The sequence below is a fragment of the Oxyura jamaicensis genome, chromosome 15 (assembly GCF_011077185.1).
Source record: "Oxyura jamaicensis isolate SHBP4307 breed ruddy duck chromosome 15, BPBGC_Ojam_1.0, whole genome shotgun sequence".
In the NCBI taxonomy this organism is placed as follows: domain Eukaryota; kingdom Metazoa; phylum Chordata; class Aves; order Anseriformes; family Anatidae; genus Oxyura; species Oxyura jamaicensis.
The window spans coordinates 12136038-12158555 of NC_048907.1; the positions used below are offsets into that span (position 1 = coordinate 12136038).

General features: G+C 46.4%; 1 long non-coding RNA gene across 1 annotated transcript; it reads left to right on the forward strand.

Annotated features, from left to right (window-relative positions):
• Window positions 1–14361: 14361 nt before the first annotated feature.
• LOC118174784 lies at window positions 14362–16130 on the forward strand. The gene is made up of 3 exons (XR_004754773.1): window positions 14362–14634; window positions 15494–15630; window positions 15706–16130. It is a non-coding gene; the product is annotated as an uncharacterized LOC118174784 (long non-coding RNA).
• Window positions 16131–22518: the final 6388 nt, after the last annotated feature.

A 22518-nucleotide genomic window follows, 5' to 3' on the forward strand; every position in this document is an offset into this window, starting at 1 on the left:
GGAAGAGAGATGAAGGAATGGCAGACAAGGAAAGCTAGCGCTGTTGTAGCCTAAATCCTAGCAGGGACAGGCTTTGAGAAGCTGTTTTAAGTGTGGCCACGCTGGCCACTTCAAATAGGAGTATCCAGAGTGGAAGAAGGAGGAGAGACTGCTGTTATAAACTCAGAACAGGGGTGTCAGGGCTTCTCAGAAAGCTAGTTCCCCAATAAATGAAAAGGTGTACCTCGAGGGTTCATAAAGTGCACCTCAGTGGGGATCACTCTACAATTACCGTTATGGGCAAAACAGACTTAGCATAGGAAGATTAATAACATTTATTACCTATTGCTGATGGGCTGGAGCTGTGAGAAACAAAGAAACAAGCTGGGGGCACCTTCCCCCATCCACTCTCTTCCACCTCTTCCCTGCTCTGAGTGGCACAGGGGGTGCCGGGAGTGGGGGCTGCAGTCAGTCCGTGGTGCTTTGTTTCTCTGCTTCTTCACAGTCACTCTCCCCCTGCTCTGTTGTGGGGTGCTGATCTTCCTGGGCTGCTCGTGAATGGGCTGTAGCATGGAGGTGTGCTCCGCTGTGGTACACCATGGGCTGCGGGGGGGTCTGCCTTCCCCACCAGGGGCTTCTCTGTGGGCCACGGGGGGCTTCGGCTCCGGGACCTGGAGCACCTCTGCACTGCACTGCCCCTCCTCTGCACTGACCTTGGTGTCTGCGGGGACGTTTCTCACTCCTCACTCTCCCAGCTGCTGTTGTGCAGCATTTTATTTCCTTTTCTTGGATGTGCTCTCAGAGGTTTAAACTGCATTGCTCATGGCTTGGCTCTGGGCTGCGGTGGGCCCCTGTGGAGATGGCTGAAAGTGGCCCTTCTTGGCCACGGGGCAGCTGCTGGATTCTTCTCACAGAGGCTACCTCTGCAGCCCCCTCTGCTACCAGAACCTTGCCATGTGAACCCAATACACTGGGGCAGCTGGGTCATTACTGGCCTGTAAAGTATCAAGGCTTAAATTAACTAATGAAACCCTAAATGTGATGGGGTAGAAGGGACTGGGGTAACAGCGCCACTTTTGGGGGACACCACGCTGAGACTAGGGATGGAATGATCACGGGGCAATTATTGTATGCACCCGAGGCAGGGACTACCTTGTTGGGAAAGGATTTGATAATGAAATTGGGCATTCAAATAGCAAATTGTTAGGCTGGAATAACAATATTATCAATAGGGTTTTCTCAGACCCTGGGAGCAAACATATATTTGCCTTTGAGTGGAAAGACTCTGAAATGGGGCAGAAGCAGCAATGCAGGTGGACAATTTTACCTCAGGGGTTTACAGGGCCACCAATATATTTGGGCAAGATCTAGAACAAAATTTTGAGTCATTCCAACCTCCAAAGGAGGCGTTACTGTTACAATATGTGGATGATCTTTTATTGTTAGGACAGGAGAAAACAGTTGTGAAAGAAGCACTCACACAACCCCTGAGAATTGGCAAGAGTTGTTTATTGCTGGGACAGCTTGCAGGCAAGCCTGCAGGATGTCTGTGAGGTTTGGGGGCTCCAAGCTAATGCTTGGGATGGGGCCTGAGCAACGAGCAGGGAGCTGGCCGGGCACTCCTGTGCTGCAGTTGGTGCTTCCTGATGGCACAGAGGGAAGACGTGCCAGGGTAGTTCCCAGTCTGTTCTGGCTGCAGTGGATCCACTTCCATTGCCTCCTCTGTATCTTCTGGTGGATCCAGCTCCACGGGCTCCACGGTGTTGGGCAGGAGGATGAGCCAGTCTGCCCGGGACTGCCCACACAGGATGCCTTCCACTCGGCATGTCTTCTGGCCAGGGTGCCGCACCAGGGGGTCGACCTGTTCCACCCTGAGGTCCCATGCCGCTGTCAGCTTGATTTTCATGCCTGCGGTGCCAATGATATTGCTGGTCTGTGTCTGTGGGCTGGGCGCCAGATGTCCCTCGAGCACTGCTGTACCTGGTGCTGCTGGCGCACTCTCTCTGCCCACAACACGTTTCCTTGTTGGCTGCCTTCCTTCTTGGTGCTGCTCTGGACGGCATGGCTGTCCTCGCAAACCAGGCAGAGCCGCTTCTTGCCCTGCTGCCTCCAGTCTCCTGTTAGCTCAGCAAGTGGCGGGCCAGCGGCAGGGGCCTGTTTTATAGGGCCCACAGGCAGTGGTGGCCATTGTGACCTCAGCGAGCCTCTGTGATGAAGTGGCCCACGTGTGGCCAAAGGCGGCCGTGTTGGGAGCGGCCTGGGAGATGTCCTCACGTGGGGGAAGGAGCAGGGTTGGGGAGGCTGAGGGACCCTTTTCTGGGGCTGGCTCCCTCAGGCCATTTGTCTTGCCTGAGAGCAAGGCAGCCCCTTGACCACAGGGACTGCCCTGCACCTCCCGTGTCCCACATGACGTTTTCCAGCTCAGGCTCTAGCCTCTCATCAGTGTAACACAGAATCACAGAAGCATTAAGGTTGGAAAACACGTCCAAGATCACCTGGTCCAACCACCCCCCTACCACCAGTGTCACCCAATAACCCACGGCCCCAAGCACCCCATCCAACCTTTCCTTGAACACCCCCAGGGATGGTGACTCCACCACCTCCCTGGGCAACCCGTTCCAGTGCCTGACTGCTCTTTCTTATCTATTATTTATTAGTAATATTATCTATAATCTATTATCTATCATTAATATTTTATTAGTATTTATTTATTAATTTAATAAAAACTATTAATATTTAATCTGTTTTCTAAATATCTGTTTTCTAATATCCAACTGACATCATTGAGATTTACTACTTCAAAAATGGAAATTAATTCTGCTTTATGCAGATACTTGAAAAATTAGTAAACCGGGGGGGGGGGGGGGAGGAAATGGTGTGTGAATTAGAAAACGCTATTGTAAATATCTCAGCCATAATTGAAGAACTAGAAAATAAGTCTGCTAAGTTTGCAAAAATAGTACTCTAGAATCAAATAGTATTAGATTTATTATTAACCACATAAGGAGGAGCGTGCACTGTAATTTTTACTAGTTGCTATATATATGGAGATCAAATGGGACGAATTTGGCTGATCTCAAAAATAATTGGGGAAAAAAAAGAAAAAAAAAAAAGATCCTACATAGAGTAGCTCAAGATGACGGTTCCTGGGGATTTAGAAACATTTGGGAGAAACTAACTTTGTGGTTACCTGACTAGAATTGGTATTTGTTGGTATTGTAACAATAACGGCATTGTGTATCTGTCATCCCCCCGTGACATCCAAAGAAGAATATTGCGCCTTAGTGTTGGAAAAACTCAAGAGTGCGGTGTGTGAAGAGGGGCAAAAACAACAACAGGAGTAAGAAAAGAAGAGGGTGGAATTGTGAGAAACAAAGTTGTGTTTTTGCAGGAGAGAATGATTTTTCTTTATTCCAAGGGAGTTGTGCAGTCATAATGAGGAGAAATGCTAAGTAGGTAAGCGGACAGTAGAAGGCTGTTCCACTGTTCCAAAATAAGGCAGAAGCTTGAGAAAAAGTGGATGAGCAGTGTGGGAACAGTAAAACAAAGATCACAAGTTCTCAAAACATAAGAAAGGAGAAATTAAAGGGTTGAAAAACGGAAAAATGTACATATTTGGTATAGAGGAGCGTCGAGTAGCTGGTGAACCTGTAGTACTCAGCCAGTGAGGAAACAGGGAGGTGATCAGGCCTCGGGTACTAGGGAATACAAGGTTGGGAGTTGTTTACTGAAATGCGCTCCTGATTGACAGGACGCCCGCCATTGCAATTGCGAATAAAATAGCTTCACAGAAGATCCTGTCTGAAGAAAATTATTTGAGATTTTTCTCACAATTGAGAAAATGGCGAAAAATCTCCCACTGCTAAAGCCACATTGTATCTTAGCATTGGTAGTAACAAAATGCCTATTTCTTTCCTCCTGCACTTAAATCCTGGGATAGGGAAGAATAAGGAAAAAAACCTTGCAGCATCAAGACCGATGCTAGCTAATGTATGGGCACTATTTCATCTTTCATCGAGTTTTTCTTTTCTTTCCCTGCTCTCTCTGCATCCCCACAGTGTCTCTGCATTGATTTTTCACTCTGCCTGTTTATAAATGTTTATAAAGCATTTAGAGAGCCTAGGGAGGAAAAGGTCTCTAAGTACTTAGTGCAAGAAGAACTTTAACACTGGGCTGCTAAATTGTTGGTGACACCGGGCTGTATTTCATGCAGCGCAGAGTCCTGTGCCTAGACTATGGTGCTGCTTGGGTGGGGATGGTTAAGGCAGCAAAAATCCTAGTGTCCTGTATCTGTATGCTTGTCACACGTCACCGAACTCTAAATGCAAGGCATTTTCAGGGTTCAGGTGATTTAAGACTGAGTTTCACCTGCAGTCCTTTTAAAAGGCTCAAGTTTTTTTTTTGTTTTGTTTTTTGTTTTGTTTTGTTTTGTTTTGCTTTGTTTTGTTTTTAAAGCTTTTCTAAGAAGCATTGAGGTGGGCCTGGAGAGAAGCAAGTTAGGGAACAAGTACACATGCAGGCGTGCTGACGGCAGCCCCCCTGAAGCTGGGCACTGAGGGGTCTCTGACAAATAGTTGCAAAATTAAACCTGAGTGCAGCCCACCTACAGCCACTGCGCTGCAGCTGCCGCTGCAGGGAGACATGAAACAGCGCCGAATTTGCAGCTTGAGCAAAACCAGCACACAAGGAGATGAGAAAGGAAACAAATACGCATCGTTCCTCATTTACAGTTTGTACCTGCTAATGAAGTTTATGCTTGTATGAAATACTAAGTGACCTCCTTCTCTCCCTTGCCCCCTGCTGCACAAAGTCGAGTTGATAGAGCAGGAATGGAGATTGTGATAAATGATTAAGTCCCAAATAGGATTTTTGTGATTTATTAAGGGAATAGAGGCAAGCAAACAGCGCTGGGTGCACCGGGAGTCTCTGCTCTACCAGGACGCACACCTCTTACATCAGGTGTCTGATTTTTATGCTCCTAGACTAATACATATTCATCACTATTCCTAGAAAAGGCAGGGTTATTATAATTAGTTCCCAGAATCCAAACCCTCTCTGGACGCATGCGTATCAGTGTCTGGTGGTCTTTCTGGGGGTCTCTTGTGCTGAAGGCTCATAGCCTTCCTCCCAGGCTTTGTCCTTCGGTCGTCCTTCAACTCCCCCTTTCTCCTTATTTGCTGGATCTCTTTGCTGGTTATCAGAGGCTTGCGCAGCGTCCCATGCAAAAGTCTGCAGTTTCCTAAAAAAAACTCCTTGGCCCTCTTATCTCCCAGACTCGAGTCTCAATGTTCGCCCTTCAAACCCTCTATTTACACAAATTGCTGGATCGTTCCTTTGCATGATACAAGAACTATGTACACTAATCGCTCTGTTTTTCTTAAATAGGAGCTTATATTTCATCATGCAGCCCTAGCATTGTTCCATACTGACACGAATCAAATAAACACATTTCACAAGATGTTACCAAGCCAGTAAATACATTTATTGGTACCATCATGCTGTTCACTAGAGAAGAGAAACCAATCAGGGTCTTCACTGAAACTTACAGAAAAGATGCAGGAATTTGTATCCAGACACTCCAACGTTTCTGGTAGCTGGTGTGTTACCACTGCAGCACCCCTGTCTTCTCAGCTGCATTTCCCCATCTCTGCTACATGCAAGGTATCTGTTTGCACGCCACTTTGGCAACCTTACAGCACCAAGTGACATAGCCGTGTCCTTAATGGGGACAGAAAACTGCATGTGCAAAGGTGGAAATCACCTCTGCTTTGCATGGGTGCAGGAGGCTCCACAGAACACCCAAGGGTAGGTTCAAGCTGTTCTGTGTCAAACGTTACTTTCAGTGTATGCTTTTGGCATTATTGAAAGGTAAAATAACCACTGCCTAAACAGGGCTGAGGAACAAGGGGTGTCCTGAAAAAAATTTTTTTTTTTTTTTTTTTTTTTTTCCTTTTCTATACTCTACCACATTAAATGCATCAAATGGGGCATTTTTGGAAACACCGAGGGTTGCCTGGTCCTCTGCTCCCCCCCCTTTTCACCCGGCTTCATCCAATTCCTCCTCCAGCCCAGCAGCCAGCTGGGAGATGCTGCCTTTTGCTCCTGCTGCTGCTGCTCTGCACGCGTTCACCTGGCCTCCTCTGGCTGGGGAGTCCAGTGGGGCAGAAATAAGGAAAGCAGCTGGAAACCATGTGGGAGCTGAGTGGGATAAAGGGGCGCAGGTTGAGATAGCGACAGCCCCAGTCCCTCCTGCTTCTCTAGGCCCATTTGCAATGCGCTTCCCTGCGAGGGAAGCACGGCGTTACCCCAGCTGGGTAGGTTGTAATGCAAGAGGCCGTGTACCACTGGTGTATTTTGAACCCTACTCAATGTAAATTTTTAATGTGGGTCTTGTCAAGGTGGGAAGCTTAATCAAAGCCTACAGCAATTTCCTTCCTGTTGCTGCATGTGGACTGTTCGTTTTTTTTCATTTATTTTGAGTGTTTAATTCTAGCAAGGTACTGTCTGTCCAACTTCTGCTCCCTCTGATTAAATGTTATGAAGCTAAAGTCTTCAGGGCACCGTGCTTTATCGGAGGCTTGGAGAGTGAAGGTACCAGGTAGTTATACTGCTCCAGCTAGGGGATGACAGGGAGGCAGCAACTGTGGAACCCCGGTGGGTGGCTGTGTGTCAGAATCTGCCTAAAACTGCTCCACGGGGAAAGTTAGTGCAGACAGTATCTTTGATGAAGTAGTTTTCCAGGGAAGCTCTTTTTCTGCTGAAGCTGAGATATTTTGCAGGAAGGTGTATATTTCAAAGGTGTTTTGGCAGAAAAGTTTGGAAGTGAATGTTTGTTTTGACTCCTTTGTTTTGTTTAAGCTGTTTTTTCAACATTTCTGGAAAGTGGTTGCTTGTTTCTAGGCAGAAGCATTTTGATATTTCTGTTCTGCAGAATGACTTGAGGTTTTGAGTTTTTGTTCTAATTCAGGGTAGCAGCAACTCTGAACCATCAGGATTCCCTGTGGGTTTAGAACTCCATCTTCCATCCAACTCTAGGTAGGATACAGTGTCTCTTTTATAAGCTCAGCTTGCAATTGCTTCTGCTTTTACCTCTGTAGGTCTTTTAGCTTGGCTGTTGGGTGTGAGAATGTTTGCAAGCATGCCTATAGGACAAGACTTCTCATCTGGGGTTTGCCTGGTTTTATTGCATATCAATTACATAAATAGCAATTAAGTGTTGTGCTTTGCAAATTATCTCTTATCAAATGCAGCACTCAGAGATTTCTGATAGGCTAGTGCTAGGCTGAGCTTTTATAATGCACGTGGTGATGAGCGGCATGTCTTGGTTCGTAGCAAAAAATATTGCAGAGATCTCAGACCTGTGGTGCAGGTAAGGCCTGCAGAGCTGTAAGGCTCAGAAAAGTTGGTGGAGGAGGGAGCCACTTGGCTTCTGTAGAGCGAAGAACTCTGCCCAAGACCTGGCAGCAGGGGCAGACACCGTGTATGTAGACTGAAAGCGAGTTTGTGCTCTGAACAGCTGAGGTTAACACTTTTCCCCACTAGTATCTCCTAGAGAAGACATCTGTATGGGCAGGATCTGGCCCGGACCTTCCTGGATCTGGGGAGATCCAAGGCATTTTCCTGTATCTCACTGTTATTTCCTCACAGTAGTTTGTCTGTTGTCCCTGGGGAGAAGTCCCTTATTTCCTGCACACCTTAAAACGGCAGAAACTGTGGGTGTTGGTATTCTGGCAGTGTGATTTGGAAAGCAAAGCTGGGAGGAGGCAGCGAAGGGGGCTGCTGTCCCCTGCCACCAGCGTGTGGCAGCTGAGATTCCCCAGGGACATCTTCCTGTGCTGCTGGTCCCAAAGGGCAGGACACAGGGCCTCTGAGAGCCCGGATGTTCCTTAGACTTTCATATCTGTGCTGTATTCTGCTGAACCAATAAAGCTCAGAATTATTTTGATTTAGGTAATCCCAAACTTGAAAACAGCTAGACTTACACAGTCAATAAAACAAAACTGTCTCTTCAGCAGTGCACTGACAAGGCTTTGAAGGAAGACACACAGAGAACCTCTCCACTAATATTAAACTGATTTGGCCATTTTTATTCTATAAAGGAGGCTGGTTATGAGATTTAAAAAGACTCATATATCATGCTGCCTCATTAATTTTCCATTTGGGCTCAGCTGTCAGAGGATACCATATTAAACTGCTGCCTGGAGTAGTCTTCGGTGGCAGAGAAATGATGTTTGATACCCTTTGCATTTCACAAAGTCTGTATAAAAGGTCTCCTTGATTTGCCATCCCTATTATTTTCTGTCAGAGAACCCTACACGGCCTCTCCAAAATAATATCACCTCTCCAAAACCCTGACGGTCTATTTGTGGTTTCCATGGTGACAAAATGACCCATAATATTCTTTGACTACTTCAGTAAATGAAGGACACAACTGGGCCTTTGAAGAATAATAGATTTTTTTTTTCCTTAAGAAAAGGCATACTTGTGAGCTCAGAAAGGGGGGAAAAAAAGGGATGAAAAAGATATTAAGGGAAGAGATTTGGCTTGTAACTCAAAGGGCTTTGTGTCAGCGAGTACGGCAGACAGCACTTGTTGAAAAATAGACCTTGAGCCATCTGGTACCAAAACAGAAGCGGGATATAGCCCTTGTGATGACTGAGATGAAGGAGCTTTTGCTGTAACTCATTTTTACAATAGCTGTGCTACTTAATTCTGAATTCGGTGACACACAGGGCCGGGCGCTGCAGGTGCAAGCGTGTGGTTAAAATATTTTCTTCCAGGAGCTGTCAAAACCCCGCTCGGTGCCGGCTCAGTGCCACGTAGGAGGGAGGATGGGATTTTCCAGCAAAGCTGGACTGGGGGGAGAAGTGGGTGGGAAGGAAACAGCAAGGCCTTTCTCAGGGTATTTGCTAGGCTTTGTGCGAGAGCTGTTTTTCTACTTGTAGCACTGCTAATGATCTGCCTGCACTGCTCAGGAAGGCGCTGAGCAGGGTGCGTGTGGTCCGGAGCTGCCGCTTATCTGCTGCTTCCTCCCCGCCACGGGGGACTGGCCAAGCCGCTTTGCCTCTCTGGGGCAGGAACCGTCCCGTACCGGGTGAGGAACAATGAGCCCCACGTCTCTTGGTCCTCTGCATTAAAGCAGTGAGGAATTGCGTGAGCTGCTTAGCCCTGGGAGAGCAGCAGCCCCAGGAGCACGTACAGCGTGTGCTGCAAACGGGTTATAAATGAACCCGCATCTGGCAGGGGGAGAAACAGAGAGCAGATAACAGAGCTCACCGGGGCACTGCCGAGTCTTTGTTGGGCACACAGGGTGGAGAATGCAGGGCTGCTTTTTTCTCCCTGAGGTATTTCGGGATAATGCTATTTCGTTAGATGTGCTGCTGTTCAATTTTCTTTAGGAGGTGTTTCCATCCTGTCCAATGCTGCTGGCCATGGTAGTAACCTGCTGGCCTCACCATGTGTTGGACCATAACTGGACAGCGATTTGGGCAGAGATCTGGAGGAAGGATGATTGAAATACCCCAGAATAAGAAATGTGAGATTCCTGGACTGCAGCAGCAAGCAGTTCCAGGTGGTTCAGGTTAGCCTGGGTATGTAGAATCCAAGCTGCTGAGCTGCCCAAGCACTGAGGGGGCTGCACTGCCGAGCAGGAAACCTCGGGGTGGTCCCAGGGGCCTGTCAGTAATTCCTGCTTCTGGAGCTATTGAACCTCTCTTCTGGTGTTTCTGGCCTTCTGGGTGCTTTCTAGCACTTTGCCTCCCAATCCTGTTGAAACAGGAAAGTAGAAAGATGAGTAAAACTTGAAACTTAATTCCAGAGTGTCCTGGTGGTTTGCAGATGTCTCTGAAATGACTTTCCCGGCTGTTAACAGTGTGCTGGCCTTGCCAGAGGGGACCGAAGAGCCGTGCAATTGGTTCCTCGCCATTTAGCCTGCATTTTGGTGTTCTTCTGGCTTGGAGGGCTTTCAGCCTTAAAATAAATCAACAAAGTTTTTATTTTCGTATATAGAGATATTTGAGTGACTGGCTGCTTGCTTGATAACGAGACTTTAATTGAGGCAACTTAAGTAATATGAACAGAGAAAGAAATGAGGGCAAGAGCAAGCCAAAACCAAACCAAACCAAACCAAAACAACAACAACAAAAAACAAACAACAAAAACAGTTTAAAACCACATTCACCAACAGCCTTGACAATCTGAGGCAAAATCTTGCTTGGTTCCTCTGTTGCTGTGCATGCCTTTGGCAGGGATGATTAAAGTCTCTGCTGCTTCCCCTCTAATGCGAACAAAGCCCTTTAGAGCCCTGTTCTAGTTTCCTCTTAGCAGCATATTTGGCTTCCTTTGGGAGTGACCTTTTACTGCCCACAGCCCACCTTCATCCTGTTAGAGGGCCTGCAGAGAGTTACTAAGTTAAACATCATAAATCCCACTATAAATGATTACACAAGGCTTTTCACTAACAATCTTCTGTGGGGATATCAAGCCTGATAGAAGCATAAATCATTTAAAGAACATCTGCCTAATGAGGGGTAACCTGGAACTGCTTCCCTGAGCCGGAGTGTACCAAGGGGAGAAAAACCTTAGGCAGTTGGACTATTTCAGCTAGTGCCTGCTGGAAGTGCGTGGTTGATTTCTGTTGTTACATCCATGTCTTGCTGGCCACGTGGGAATTACCTGTGTTCCCTGACAGGGACATTTGTTTTGCCTGCAGCCCATGGTGGCCAAGGCTGGAAAACGTAGGCCTTCCAACTGAGGTTGAGAGAAATAAGCTTAGTTTAGTGCCTGGTTACAAAAAGAAAGTCTAACTGTGTGTCTAGACAAAAAGCTCTGCAGAGGCAGACAAGACAGAAGAGGAAATGCGAGCAGGTGATTTAGAGGCAAGCTGAACAAAGATGTGCCATGATCTGGGAGCTCTGGTTTATGACAAGGCTACAGAACCGCGGAGGCAAATGTATGCTGAGAAGGGAGCCGTGATTTAGGAAGTAGGTTGAGAATGCATTCTGGATTTACCTTCAAAGCTTTTGCTTTGAAGTATGGTGGGATGATGCCTTGCACCTGTTGATATGGGAATATACGAAGGTGTTGAATGCAGGTCTCATAGTCAATGCAATGACTGCATTTGTCAAGGAAAGAACAAGATGAATCTGTGGGATGGGGTGCAATAAACTTAAAGATCAAAACATGACTAGTTGTCAAGGGAATTGTTGGTAAATGCGAAGGGTAAGTTTTATATGACATTCTGGTGAGTTCCTTGGGACTCCTCAAGGCTGAATCAGGGCTAACAAGTCTGTAGGTGATCCTGCATGTGAAAAACAAAATCAGCACCTGAAAAGTCCTTCCTGTCTTTTCATTAGGTGTTCTGGTAAAAGTTTGAGTTTCCCATTGTCAGTCATAGTTATGCTAACCTGTGACTTTGACTGTCTGAAAGATACCTGATGGCAAACTGGTAGGGGAAGGATCAGTGGACGAGGAGTAACAAATGGAAGTTTTTCCTTTTAAAATCCCTGGATCATCACAAAAGTTGTAAATAGCTGCAAACAGCAGTACACGTGGAATGCAATTGAATCACTCAAGCAACCCAAATTTGACTTCTAGATGCTCATAGCAAGTCTCTGTGTTATAGTTTGAAGCTGCTACTCTCTGCTGATAGATTTACCAAAGAGATAAGTAGCAATAGGAGCAGGATAATTTCTTAAAGTAATGCTCCTGTCACAGAGAACTGATCATGAGATTTCAGGAAATTCATTGCATCTCTCCATAAATCTTGCTGTATGTGTGGCTTGTTCATCACCTTATGGTGGGGTCATTGTTGGGTGTTACTTCACTCTTTGACCCGCAGCGATGGTGCCCTGGATCTTGCTGCTGTGATTAGAAATGAGACAGGAGGTCAAGAATAGTTCAGTCTTTTCCCTGTGCTGTTAAGGATGAAGTCAATAGGAAGTAAATATTATTGACTGCTTTTTTCATTCAAAAATCAAGATTCATTGAGGTGAATCTGAGGTCAATAGAAGCTCTCAAGAGGGAGGATACCGATAAATCATGACACTGAATAAAACAATATTTGTAATGCAGCTAATTTTGGATATTGAACACCCTTCGATCTAATGCTCTTATTTTTTAAATTGTCCTGTTAATCAGAATGGTAGACTGTACCATTTAAAAAGACTTTTAGTCTTACTTATGCCAGCTGTGTATTCTTAACTACCGTGGGTTGAGTTTGGCCCTGGCGTAAGGACATTGTATAGCGATTTAACTTGGAAGGGATCTTGACTTAACTTGGAAGGCACCTGCTCCAACCCCTGCTTGGAGCATTTCCAACTTTCAACGGAAGCTCAGTGTTGTTCTGTGTCGTGATGATCCCAGCCATGGAAGCTTTACAGACACTGAACCAAACAGCCCTTTCCCAAGGACTTCTCTTTAACCCTCAGGCCTAGCGGAGCAACCAGGCCAGTGCATGTGAGTAAAAGGATAGGATCAGCTTTTAAAGAAACAAATCTGCCTTTGATTTGTCAATACTCTTTGGCCACACACTCATTCTACCTCTGAAGTTAATAAAACGATGATGAAACTAGATGGCTTCTTCTGAAGGAAACAAGTGAAGGACAAGTTTATGTCTATTTGTACATAGGGCAGTCAAAGCCTCATACTTGAGAAGAATGGGGCTGTAGAATACCTCATTCAGGGCTGTAAAATCTATGAGGAAATATCACACAGTACGTTAACTTAGCCCACCGCTAACGTCCTGCTGGAAGGTGGAGAATTAACTCTGTCTCTTGGAGCAATGAGAGCCTGTGATTTCAGAGTTTTCTGAGGGTTTGAGACAGTAGTTGGAAGATGCCTCGTGTTCAGTAAGAGCTAGGGATCCTCCCTTGAAAATCATGCCACTTGAATACATTGCATTTGAGGCACCCTAAAGCTAAATAGACCATAAGAGGGTTGACCTCTTTCAAATCAAAGGCAACTTTCTATGCATCTTGATGAAGGAGAGCGAGGGTAAGGCTGTAAAATACAGATTACCATGGGGAGGTCTTCTAGCTTCTTCTAAATGATTCAGCTTGGATAGTAAAAGCAATGTAGCTGAACTTGCACAGAGTTCAGGTAGGGCTAATTACTCTTGATAGGTATATTTGCCTGAATGGAGCTCATTCTCTGCTTGTGTTAAACCTTAACTGGGTGTAATTGGGTTTTCTTTATGGCTTAATGCCATGTGAGTGTAAGCAAGGGAGGGACGTGTTAACTAGGAGGTAAGATGCATTTTGGGGAAGGGGACACAGACTGGGGGAGAGGTACAATACTTGAAATAGAATCCTTGGCAGGTATTTTTTTTTTTTATATATATATATAGTATGTTTTTCCTTTAATTGAATAATGCAATATAAATTAGATGGTAATCTCACTAAAGATTTCACAATTTGTTTTTGGCAGTATTTCTTTTATTCCTGCGTACACGTACATGGCCTTGATTAACGTGGTTGTGATCTGTGATTGAGAACTGTGTACGTTCTCTCAGTCCAAACCAGAGTAATTTGATTAGGTCCTCAGCTGGTCTAAATTGCTGATACTTCACTTGGAGTCAGTGGAGTTGCACCAGATCATGCCAGCTGGGAATGTGACCCTCGTTTTTACTCAGTCACATTTCTAACCCTTGCTACACTCTTAAATTCCTGAGCTGAAGCCAGCCATTGTGATAGCTGCAGGGAAGGATTTTCAGCAGCATCCAGCCTTGGTCTAACTCTGTTCCCTCCGCAGTCAGGGGATGTTTATTGGGTTACTGCAGCCAGCCCAGTCAAACGGGTTGGATTCAATTAGGCTGCTGCTGTAGCACTGAGGATCTAGTCCTCCACTGAAGTATATCAGTTTCAGTCCTCTGAAGTCAGCAGGGTTGGGATGGTTTACAGCTGCCTGAGGATCAGGCCTTGTGTCTGCATGTTGTATTAACAAAAGACAGCTGTGAAATGATAGAAAAAGCCACCGCCTTTGCTATGGGAGTGCATTTTCTTCCCTAGTTGGAGACGGCAGGGTCTGGTTTGGCTTTTGGGGTGGCTCTTGAGAAGCTCTAAAGGCGTAAGGCATTGCCTGCTGGCTGGTTTCCTGATGGCCTGGCGGGAGTCAGCGTGGCCTTGCCAGGTGCCATCGGAGCTCATGGGCTGCTCCGCACACACGCGGCAGCCGATGGGCACATTGTTTGCCACTAAGGAGCGTTTCAGCCCTGCTGCAGGTGGTCAGCTGCCCACTGTTGCTTTGTGTTTGTACAAGGGAAAACTGCAGATTGCATGTGAGGCTGAGATACCTGACTCAAACCAGATATTGCACTTTAGGTGTGCAGTTACTGGCTCTTCTTTTCCTTTCCTTTTTTTTTTTTTTTTCTTTGCTGGGGGATATTTAGGATTTGGATATGTTAGTGCCAGTTACTGAAAGCATGCCCTTCTGGTAGGCTCTCACTAGGGTATTTGCTGCAGGACTGCCAGTTCCAGCAGGGATTTTGAAGAGGAAATCATTATCCAAGCACATCTTCCTCAAATCTGCCTCCTACTGTTGCATGTGAGAGCACCTGAAGGTAGCTGCCAGAGCAGCTGTGGTTCCAAGTGCAGTGCTCCCCACTGGGCTCTTCCTCCCAGAGCAAGGCTGAGCCCCTGCTAGGAATTAAGACCGGAGGTAAGGTGCGTGTATCAACTGCCTTGCCTCTGCTCTTTCAGCTGGCTAAATGGAAATGATTCACTTGCTGGTCTGTGCAGAACCCTTGTCCTCCCTCCTACCTGAAGCATTCTGTGGCTTTTACCTTTCCCCCACCGCACTCTTATCTTCTGCTGCTTGGAGAGCTGGAGGTGCCAGTGCAGCGTTGCCTTTGGCTCAGCAGCCGGGAGATCTGTGTCTGAAAGGGAGTGGCAACTTGCCAGCCCCCGCCATGCCTCTTGTGGTGTGAAATCGGAGTGGGTAATTTCCAGCTACTTCAGTGGAAAATGGGAGCGGTTCCTCTGCTGCCAGGGAGGGCTGCTGCTGCCACTGCACCACCAGCTTCCAAGTAATTAGTGGAAAATTTGGTGCGCGGCTATATATAACGCACACTCGTTCCTCTGATACATGTGAATTAGTGTGTGTAACTGGGAACCCCAGCATGCTTGTCTGTTATTAAACCCCAAACTGCTCAGCTTCGCAAGCTGACTCTGTAATGTTTGTACTAATTTAGATTTAGCTAATTCCAGAGCTTCGTGTTGTCTATTTTATTAATATCCAGTGCTTCAGACTGGGCACTAATAGCTGGCGAAGGCTTTACAACTGCTGAAGCCTTGCCCTGGTTTTTAAATTGCCCAATTTGGAGTGAACTGGGGCAATACGAGAAACCAGGTTAAGCCCTGAGATAAGGGATGCATTAAAGATGCTTTTTCTCTCCTGTTATTGCCAGCCCCTCTAGCCTGGGGTTGGATGTTGAAGCAAGCCGCATCTGGTGTACTGTTTTAGCAAGTCTTTGCCTGAAGTGCTGTGTTCCTCACTCCGTCAGTTCGGTTCGCAGTAGCTTACAACACACACAGCCTTCTTCTGCCACTGAATCCATGGCACATCGGCTGCAGGAGAAGCGTACTTGGTTCTGTGCCTTGGCCTGATTCCAGGAGTAGGCCTAGAGGAGAGTCTGGAGTCTCCTCTGGCAAAGAGGTAACTGAATAGCTGTAAAAAATGGTGTGAAAAAGGAAAACTGAACAGGGAACAACCACTTGCTGTTTCTTCCAGGATGTGACTTAAGGAGCATCACATGAAACCAGCAGATCTGAATCAAACAGGGCATCCTTCCTCGTGCAGCATGCTGCAGAGCTGTGGCTCACCTTGCCACGAAACATAAATGGTGAATCCTTGTGTGGCTCAAAAAGCAATCGGATGAATCCAAGGAAGAAATGTCCATTGGGGACTATTAAATACAAAAGTTTTCATCACCAGACCACAGCCTGGGGACACAGCTAATATGTTCCAGCAAAAGGGGCTTTGGGGACTGCTCCAATCATTTTGGCTAACTTCATCAGGTATCTGTCAGACCACTGAGAAAGGCTTCCAGTGCTAACCTACACACCGTATCAGCAACCCACTGCTTCTGCTCCCTTTGCTGTCTGCATAAAGGTCACAGATAATGATGAAAAATAAATAAATAAGCCAAGAAAACCCCTCTGCCTCCCTCTCAGGTCATTCAGGTTTGAAATAAATCTCTCATCTTTCTATTTCTGAACCCACAGATGACTTAAGCCAAATTGCATTTGGAGCCGTTATCCTCACACTTCTGTTTTATTTATGCTGTCGTGTCTTGTGCTAACACTTTGTGTGAAATATTTATTTGCTTCTGGTCTCCCACAGCTTAGCTGTGGATTCATGAGGCTCTTGTGTTATGTCTCAATTCTGTGCAGCTGCATTCTGTCAAGAAAGGAGAAAATGAAGACTCGGCTCTGTGTTTTATGTTATAGCAATGCACTGCACATCACCATAGCTAATGTCATTCAACAGGTGGAGGTTTGGTTTGCCTGTCAGGTACGTGGCTTGCAAAAGAGCAATGGAATGAACACGCGGTGGCCAAGCCTTACTGTCTGATGAACGGCTCTTTGTATTTGCTTCCCAAGCCTGCCCTTGTGCTTGCACTACAGGTGGTGGGTAAGTAGCACAAAAGAGTTTGGGAGGAGATAGACATGTCCTAAAAGACACCAGTGCAGGATTTAGTGCTTCCCAGGATTATAAATTTCAGATTCTGTCTTTAAAAAAAAAAAAAAAAAAAAAAAAAAAAAAGCTGTAAATGCCTCTATCTTCTCTATCTTCTGTTCAGGGCTGAAAGAGCGTGGCCAGAGTCGAACCAGTAAGTATCTGAAATGGCTTCCCTAGGCACAGCGCCAGCTTCCCATACCTCGGCGAGGAGGGGAAATGAGCAGCAGCCGCGCTCTGCCACAGCTCTGCTGCTTGCAGGGCAGGAAGGAGGAGATCTGTTTGCTGGGCTTGTCTGCTTCCCACCCTTTGTCAGAAACACCAGTGTCTTGGTTTAAAGTCCTACAAGATCATCTGCGTTGGCTGACCAAAGGTACTGAGGTGCAGCTCTGATGTTCAGCCAAGCCAGTAAATTCTGCTAGAGGGGAACTGTTCTCATCTCCAGCTCCCAGCTCAATTCCAGACCAGCAGTGGCTGGTTGTCATTTGAGCTAAATTGCTGTTTAGTGATCAGGATATAACGAGTGAATGATTCTTAGACTGGATATGGTTGGACAAATTTAGTCTGAGAACCACAGACAGCTGGGCCCCTTATCTGAGCAGAGTCGCCAAGGATTTAGCTGACACTGACTGTAAGCTGCCTGCATCTTTAGAAACTGTAAATTAGAAAAAATAATAAATATAAATGCCTGGATGTAGCACACAGTGTTGGAGATCTTACTGCTGCAAACCTGAGATTGGCAATCTGATGCCATTGCTAGAAAACCTTTCAGAGTCTAAACCCAGTATTAAATAAATACATTTTTATATATGAACACATGTATGTGGGAAAAGAGCTGCTAAGCTGCTGTTGCCACTTCTTGCTGAATTATACCAACAAGCTCCTTCTGGTGTTAGCTTTAAGTGACATTTACTGTGTAAATGACACTGACATTCAAGATGAGATGTTGGCTTTTGCAGCGGCTTGCTAATTCCTTGTAGGATGTCCCAGGAGGAAAGCTTGCAGCAAAGAGCTGCTGCTTTTGCAACAGGTGCTGCTCTGGCCTCCCGTGCTGTTGGCTGCTCGGGAGGAGAGCAAGCAGGCACAGCCTTGTTCTCACCTCAGGGCTCTTTGCTTCTGTTCGTGTCCATAGGAAAGCTGGGGACCGTTGACTTGATCGCTGGATTTCCACAGTCGGCAGCAATGAGTGCTGCTTGTGTGTGCAGCAAAAAGGCCAGCGCGTTATGGCTCTGTTTGTTAAGTGCTTTGTGCTCAAGATGAAGTTCAATTGATTGTCTTTAAAGGATTGATCACTTGAGAGATGGGATAAGGGAACGCGTTACCAAAAATTGCTGCACACTGACTGCCCACTGATCCGCTAAAGGATGAGACGTTTGTATTAGGTGATGTGTAGCTTTGCCAGAAGAAATTGTTTGTTTGTTTATTCTTTAGCCAGATGAGAAACAATAATAGCTGTGAGCAGAGGTTTTTTTGAAGGACAAATTGGAGTCAGATGCATAATTCGCACCGAATTTTGGGGAGATCTGGCTGCTGAGCTGCTCTTTATGTATTTCAGAAATCTCTCCTTAGCCTGTATAATCTGTCCATAACCCCTTTTTAATTAGCTTGTCTTTCTGGAAGAAGAGACCAAGAAATCATGTTCAAAGATTATTGCTCTATCTAGCAGCTGCTAGAATAGACCAGTTAATGCTGCAAAGTCTCTTTCCAGGCCCCAGCAGCATGTCTGGTCTGCGTCCCCCAACTAATTTTGGCTGGGGGACCTAAACTTTCCCCAAACTGTTGTTCAAAGCCATTTCTAGCCAGTGATGCTCTGTGCTATAGCACCAGCTGGTCATTTATCCAGATAGCCTAGCTCTGAATTTCTTGGCAGAGCGAAATATTTGAAAGGGAAAGAAATGAGAGGCTGGGGGTGCTACAGAAAACGAATGCCAAGAGCATGTGTGTGCCAGGCGGGAGATAATGGTGCTGCCCTCGCTGTCCTCGGCACTCCATCTGCAGTTTGTACCACAGCCATGCTCCTGCTGCTTGGGATCAAGAGAGAAATGTCAATCTCACAGGCAGTATTTGAAGACACAGCCTAAAGCTGTGGAGAGAAAATCAAAGCCTATTTAACGGGAAGCTGAGCTTCTCCAGTGGAAATCGGGGTGTTGGTAAGAAGGGGCTTTGGGGCTGTTTAGGTTATTTTTATATCTATAATGCTAAATTGAACTTGCGTTGGTAAAATCAAATGAACATTGGAGGTGGGGGCCTGAGGGCTTCAACACTTGAGGAGAAATGGTGGCATTGGCATGAGGAAGCAATTCCCTAAAGCAGGTGGGGGAAAGCAGCCCCAGGGGCTGGGGGAGGCTGAGGAAAAAGGGGAACTGGGGAGCTGGTGGTTGGGGGAGAATACTGGACCGAGTAGGGGTTGTGTATGAAGCTGAACAGAAAGCAGCTCCCTTTTAACTTCCCTCCTGTCTTAGGTGAGGGGAGAAGAGAGAAAACAGGGACCGATCTTGGGGCTGGAAGAAGAGGTTACTCTTCTTAAGCGGTACTGCTTAAGCAGTAATTTTTTCCTGGCTACTGGCATTACTGCAGCACTGATCTGGTGACATAGGAGCCGTTACGATGACCCCATTTTCTGCACCACAGATGACTGCGAGCCAAGCAGTTGGGTTTTTGCTTGAGCTAATTTAGAGCTAGTGTGGGTGGGTGTGCTACGGCCTCCTGGGCTTTTCTCACACCTGTGGAGCTCCACAGCCATGTGTGAAATCTGCCTGTAAGTCATTCCAACTTGCAAAGATGCACCCAGAATTTATAACACTTCTTCTCAGGGTTTTGAATGCTGAAGGTCTGAGGTCCAGTTCCCTACTTGCCAGCCAAGATATTGCAGTCAATCTAGATAAAGTCAGATCCTGCAGCGACAAACCCTTCGAGCAAGGGTCTCTAGGAGCTGCTGGGGTGTTTGGTGTCGTTGCTGAATGTGGTAGGACCCAGGGGAGCTGGGTCAACTTTGCACCCCAAGTGTTCGGAGAGAATTTTGACATCCTGAAGTGGCAGGCACAGTAAAACTATAGCTATAGGTCACAAAAGAGTTGTTACTTCTAATTTTCTCCTACCATAAAAATAGCGAAGAGGAGGCTGAGAACTGTCAGTCAGCACCCCAACGGAGACCCTTCAGGTTGAACTGGCTACTGTCAGGCTGCTCAGGGGGAAAAATAAACTCTCCTATATCCTCGCTCTCAGCAAGTCCTTTAAAACATCACCACATCCTAAGCACATGAGCTAGGAAAAACAGCTGCCTTCCCTACTCCTTCTCTGTCTGATGAGGTTAATAATAACTTTGAATGCATATGTACAGCATTAGCTTTCATGGTAACATGCATAATTCAAATCCCCCAAAGAACAGTAGAGCTTTGAGGAAGCAAACTTCCTTAATGTACTGGGCAAGGATCCAGCTTTTACCAGCTGTTGAGGGTTGATGTACAATTTTTGGTTAAGTGAATAATTTATCATGGATATTATCTGTAGTGTATCACATCCCGACAGTTTGTAGGCCTGTGCATATGGCTCTTGAGATGCCACAACACTGCCATATGCTTCATGGCCCATTACCACTTCAAACTCCCTTAAGATGTTTTTCCCCTATGTTAAGCATGTCAGAAGTACAGTGGGACCACTGCCTCGATGCAAATGCTGGATGGATGTGGTTTTTTTTTCTATAAAAAAAAAAAAAGAGAAAGACTTGCTGTTCAGAATGTCGCCAGCCTTCTTGTCCTTTGAAGTAAGCTGCCTGGTGCTCCGTGATGCAGACGTGCATTATAAATCCTGCAGCACACCTGCCCCGCTCTCATCCCCAGCTACCACTTGTAACGTGGTCGTGTTTTGTGGTGACAAATCTATTTACTGTAGCTGCAGCCTCCTGTCTGTATAAACCAAGGCTGCTCTAATCAGGCAGTGAAGCTGCTCTGCTGCCTGTGTTCACAGCACCAAAGCAGAACGGGAACTCCCCGACAGCTTCTGCGAGAGGTGTGTGATTCCGTGTCGCAGATTCTTCTGCAGGTGTCCTGTTTCTCAGGCAGGATTACAGTGGCTGGCGATGTCATTAAGACTTCTGGCAGTAACTACTTGGAGCTCAGCAGGTCAGCCCCGTCTTGTCCACCTGTGGCTGCGGCACTGGTTTGCAGCGCTTCCGCTTGGCGGGGAGGGTGGGGGAGATGTGAGCGGCCCCACGCTGGCCTGGGTCTGTGTGAGCCGACACTGCTGCGACTGGTGGAGGGAGGCTCAGAAGGGAGGGAACGTGCTGCCTTAGGAAACTGATGTCCCGGGCTCTGAGCCAAGATCTTTGGACCCTCTTAGTTAAGGTGCTAAGTATCCAAATGTGCTTATTTTTATTTATTTATTTTTATTTTTTTTAAAAGGCATTTATACTGTGTTTTTGTTGCAGAGAGAAGGAATGCTGAAGCTGAAGAATTTAGTTTGTGTAGCAGCTACAGTGCAGGAGAGGGAGAAAACATCTGGGTGGTTGCTCAAGTTGATTGCTTATCTAGGAAGCAACTTCACATCACAAAAAAGACTCAGTCAAGACAGAACGCAAGCAGCTGCTTAGCTGTAATTATAGCCGTGTGTCCCTCATAAGGACCAGTGAAGGTTTTCCAGCTAAAGAATGTGCTATTTATAAGTTCAGTGCCAACACGTCCTGGAGAAAGACCTTTCTTCAGCTGCATCTTGAACTTCTGTGTGGTGTTGCTGGTCAGCAGTCGCCAGGCTGATGGCTGTAGCTTTGCAGCAGATCAAACAGTCCCTGCAGGGGTATGCTTCTCCGCTTTGACGATGCCTCAGGAGAGAAGGTGCTTCTAAGAATGGGAGCTGTCACTGTCGCTGGATAAATTATTTCCAACTCAGTGTTACACGCATTTTTCCTTCAGAAAGAAAATACTGTCTTTCCAAACAGATTGTTTTTAAGATATGTTTATTGCTCTCCAGTTCATTCCCTGTGTAACGATTGTGTGCGGCTTTCTCTTGTGAGTGCTGCAGTCATGTTGCTCTGGTTGCCTGACATGTTTTTTTCCCCGTTTCCTAAGCAGGAATAGAACTTTTATACCTTCACAGTTCTCTCTCTCTCTCTCTCTTTTTTTTTTTTTTTTCTCCTTAGTGTGAATATTGATCTTTAAAGCATTGCTTTGTCATGCTTAAACATTGGAGATGTCCTGGGTATTGTGCTCCAGTCACCCCAACATGTCTGTGCTGGCCATCATGCCTGCTGCCCTGCTGAGAACAGGTGCCCCTGAGTCCTGCTGGCAATGGGAATTTTCCTCCTTCCACACCTTTGGTGAGGGGAAGGCGGCATGCTCATGTTGATTATTTCTCTCCCTGGGGTCCAGAGGAACTGACCCCAACTGGAGGGGCTGGCAGACATCTCTGCTGCGAGAAGGGGCTGGTTTTGAGGGCACAGCCCCCTCCCTAAAAGAACCAGTTGTAGATAAATTGCAAGGTAAGGAGCTGCGTTAGCCCTACTAGGGTTGAAATCTGTGCTTTGCTGAGAGCTGGTCATGCCAAAGCTGCTGCTCGGACCAGGACGAGGCTGTGTCTGTGGAGCAGTGACCTTTCCTGGCTGGCATCAGCTCAGAGGGCGCACCGCTCCACGGCTAAGGGTGCTGCTAGTGAGGGAATGTGCAGCCAGTGTGTTGATTAATCGACCCTGAAAAGGGATCTACTCAAACATCCCATTAACCTTCATGGCTAAACATGTACCTGTGTGCGTGTACACATGTTAAAGGGCTGTCCATAGCCCTGGGGCTGGAATAGTGCTTTCTGGACGTCTAAGTTTTTATGTCCTTGTGGTCTGCATTCATTTACTCTTCTGCTTTATGCCTCTCAGTTCCA